This window comes from Panthera leo, chromosome B2 (genome assembly GCF_018350215.1).
Source record: "Panthera leo isolate Ple1 chromosome B2, P.leo_Ple1_pat1.1, whole genome shotgun sequence".
Taxonomy (NCBI): domain Eukaryota; kingdom Metazoa; phylum Chordata; class Mammalia; order Carnivora; family Felidae; genus Panthera; species Panthera leo.
Genome location: NC_056683.1, coordinates 59,938,123 through 59,942,311, shown reverse-complemented (window position 1 = coordinate 59,942,311; position 4,189 = coordinate 59,938,123). Strand labels below are relative to the sequence as shown.

General features: G+C 33.0%; 1 long non-coding RNA gene across 1 annotated transcript; it reads left to right on the top strand.

The window, feature by feature from the left end:
- The first annotated feature begins 200 nt into the window (after window positions 1-200).
- LOC122219067 lies at window positions 201-3,793 on the top strand. The gene is made up of 3 exons (XR_006202246.1): window positions 201-278; window positions 2,687-2,754; window positions 3,592-3,793. It is a non-coding gene; the product is annotated as an uncharacterized LOC122219067 (long non-coding RNA).
- Window positions 3,794-4,189: the final 396 nt, after the last annotated feature.

The following is a 4,189-nucleotide window of genomic DNA, read 5'->3' as shown; positions in this document are numbered from 1 at the left end:
TTTCTAAAATTTACTGTGAGGTCCTGAAATAACAGTGGCTCTTGGAATTAAATTTGCGGCTTGCACTATAAGCGTGGTAGTAGCTTTGAATGTTCAGAACCTTCATTCTCATCATGGTGTTCTATTTTCTCCATAATAATCACTTAGGCTCTGTTTCTTCATAGAACCAATCCCTACTTAGCTATATGGATGAGCTGAGAGTTGTTACTATCCAGCTTTAAATTTGTAGAGTTCCCAGTGAGAGGTCTCCACATCCATTCTTCTATCCTAGATGAAATGTTGGTTTAATTTACTATTTTAATTAGCATTTCGTGAGAGCTGTATAATTTTATCTGAAATGTAATTAGGAGTTGGGTTTGATGTGAAGTAGAGTGAAGTGGGTACTATGGATTGGGCAAGAAAGACAGAATGAAGATGTCAGAGCTAAGAATATTCAAGCCAAGTTTACGTTGCTCTACCAAATATAACTGTAAAGAAATAGAGAATTGATGTTAGGGATATTTTTTTAGTGAGTCAGATGTTGACTCATTTCTTGTTATATCCACTGGCTTGAAACTATCACAAAATCAACAGTGGAGAAAAATTTTAAAAACATTTTAAGTGCTTTTTCCGTTAGAAAATGGAACGTTTTTCCAAAAATAATAGTAGAACCAAGGAATGTGCATGATAATTAACTGCCACTGAATGAGGAAAATGACTTCAATATGGAAGTACTAGATGTGAAAAAATAAAATACATGAAGAGATGGAATTACTGATTGTTCTACACAGAGTAAGCAAAACTGAATATCTTCATCTTTAGAGACTTCTTTCCTATTTTCTATAGAATAATCTTCTTTCTTACCCTTCACACTTACACTAGTTTTGACTTACTCAGGTGTAAAGGAACTTAGTTCTACATATAAGCTTTATTAACTGTAGTCCAAGCAGACAAGAGGAGATATAGGGTCTCTCACAGATGTATGTGATGGTTGGTTTAAGTCGTGTCTCCATGATACACAGTAGTCCTCCCTTATCTGTAGTTTTGCTTTACATGGTTTCAGTTACCCATGGTCGATTGCAGTCCAGAAGCATAATATCATCTTTCTAACATATCATCGAGTGGTCAATAGTAGCCTAACACATTGTCCCAATGCCTCTGTCATTCACCTCACTTCATCTCATCACGTAGGCATTTTATCATCTCATTTTATCCCAAGAAGAAAAGTGAGTACAGCACAATAAGATATTTTGAGAGAGACCACATTCACATAATTTTTATTACAGTATATTGTTTTGATTGTTCTATTTTATTATTGGTTATTGCTGTTAATCCCTTGCTGTGCCTAACTTATAATTAAACTCTATCATATATGTATAGGAAAAAACACAGTATATGTAGGTTTCAATACTATCTTCAATTTCAGGTATCCACTGAGGGTCTTGAAATGTATCCCCTGTGGATAAGGGGAAATACTGTCTGTGCAGTGCTATCCCCAAACCTGCCAGTGAGGCATAAAACAGTCTGTACTTTCTATTTCATAAAACAGACATGATAGATGTGGACAATCTCATTCACAAATTTTGCCTTTGATTTTTTTAATAACAAAACAATGTTGGAAATAGAATAAAAGGAAGTGAAAGAGAGCAGTATTTGAAGGCAAATTTGGATGTTCTGAGGTGATTATGATTCATCAGTCAGAAAGCAGAGTGTCCAAGAAACTGTCACAAATAGCAGCATCCTATGGAAACAGATCCCTAGAGGTCAAAGACATGTCTTCTGCCTCCAAGTTGTTTACTCCACTCAGCCTGTAATGGTTCCACCAATCTGTATATAACTGAACAAATCTAAAAAATGAAACTTGATAATGGCTACAATTTATAGCTATTTAAATTGCTAGAAATAATGACATTTTAAGTGATGACAATGATACTGTAACAATTTTTTGTTTTAGAAATTTTTTTTAAAATTATACTTAGGTAAAATGCCCAGAGCTAATACAAGCATATAAAGAACAATTTCATTATCAGTCAATGCAATCAAAATAAAGAAAACTAAAAAGAGTTATCAGTGTGAGGGGAAAATGAAATACTTCATGAGTCCTACACAGGCTCCATTGGTTTAAATGAAAAGGAAAAAAATAGAATGGATTAAAATGTCCGTCTTTAGTTTTTAATAAGTTCTGGAAATCACATGCTTAATATTAGCTAATAAATAGTGGTTTTAGTACCTCTAAAATGGACATTTGTAATAGCAGAGTAATCTTAAAAGTATTTTACATATATGGAAGTAAATAGTGTTCATTTGTGATATTTATCAGTAAAATTGTATCAAATGTTATAATTTTCAAAATATAGGCATGATATCTTGCAAATAAATGTGTGAGATATGCTATGTAGGAACTAAGCACATACTAAGATAAGATGATAAAGAATCTGTGGTATATCTGACTTTTTTTTTTATTTCTTTCCACCTTCTTTCTTTCCTTCCTACATCCATTTTTCTTTCCTTCCATGTTCCGCATTTCTTCTATCTTTCTTTTTATTTTTAATTCAGAATTCATTGATCACTTTTATCAGTCCAGACTCTGGACTAGTGATTAAGAGCAACATAAAATATAGTGCTAAATTTGGAATAACTCAATATTTTGGTAGAGAAAGGCTTACAGAAGAGTATATTTTATGAAATGCTGTGTGCTATATCATAGCTCTCTGCAGGAAGCTGTTGGACACAGAAAATGAAAGAATGATGAAAACTGAAAAGTTCAGAAAATTGGTAAGTTTGAAGTAAGATTGCATTATTTAGATAATCACAAAGAGTTCAGCATGTTGAAGTTATTATGTGATCAACAAAGATGTGAAGAGAGAGATAGGCTGCATAACATCTGGAGGAGAACTGAGTAAGTTTAAAGAGTTTTAGAGAGAGAAATTCATCCATTGACTGAATTAAGTCAATGAATCCATTAGAAACTCAATCTAGTAAAAATTATTTTGGGTCCCTCTTAGGTCATTTTCCCATTTTTTTTTTTCTTATTTCACAAAATGTGATTATGTGTTCAATATTCATCTCCTTATTAAATGATAGACTATAATTGAGTTTATTCTTTTAGTAAAAATGGGAATATATTTATATTATGATTGCTATAGTACCAATACCAATCACAGTGCCTATCACGGGATAGGTGATCAATATTATTTACTAAATGAATAAACAGATTATATTTTAGTCTAGTCTATGAGGAATTTATAGTTACATACTTTGTAGGTATTATTGTTAGAATAATGTGGAAGGAGGAATTATAAAGATACCTCCAAGATTTCTGTTCTCTGGTTATTCAGTCAAATGCTAATCTTAAGTCTGTGAATGGACTTTATAGATATAATTAAGGCAACTAACTAGATAAACTTAAGATTTCGGAGATTGTTCTGGGTTATCCAGGGAAGCTAAATGTAATCACGTGAATCCTTAAAAGCAAAAGAAGACAGAAAAGTCAAATGGAGAGATGTAGTGGAGGAGAAATCTTAGAGATTCAAAGCATAAAGGGGAATCAACATACAGGTTTCAAAGGGAGGCCGCATGGAAAATATGAGAAATAATATGAACCCTCTCTAGGTTCAAAGACTGGCCTGGCTGATAGCCTAGAAGAAAACAGAGACCTCAGTCCTACAATTGCCAAGAAACTGAATCGGGTCATTAACCTGAATGAGCTTGGGAGGAGATTCATCTCCAGAGTCTACAGGAAGGAATGCCCTGTTAACATCTTGGTTTTAGTCTTGTAAAATCCAGAATAAAGGACCCAGCTAAGTCATACCATGTCCAGAACTGTGACTCATGGAACTGTGAGATAATAAATGGATGTTAATTTAAACTTCAAAATTTGTGGTAATTTGTTATAGCTCCTAAAACAAGCAGTAATAATATTCTTTCCTTAAAATAAATATTATGAGAAAGAAAACTTTGAATAATGTCTCAAATATTCAAATTTTACTTCATTTTAACGCACACTAAATAAAGATCTATTATGTTTCCAACATGATGCTTTTCAAAGCGAGAGAGAAGAAAATATTTGACTGAGAATTATACTGTCAGAACTCAGGGGTCATTACTATCATCCCTCTCAAGCATCCTGAGTACTGTATCCTATCACAGGCTTACAAGTACGATGACTATGGAAAAGAAAGGGATGGGGTATCTGTTTAATGTGAAAGGA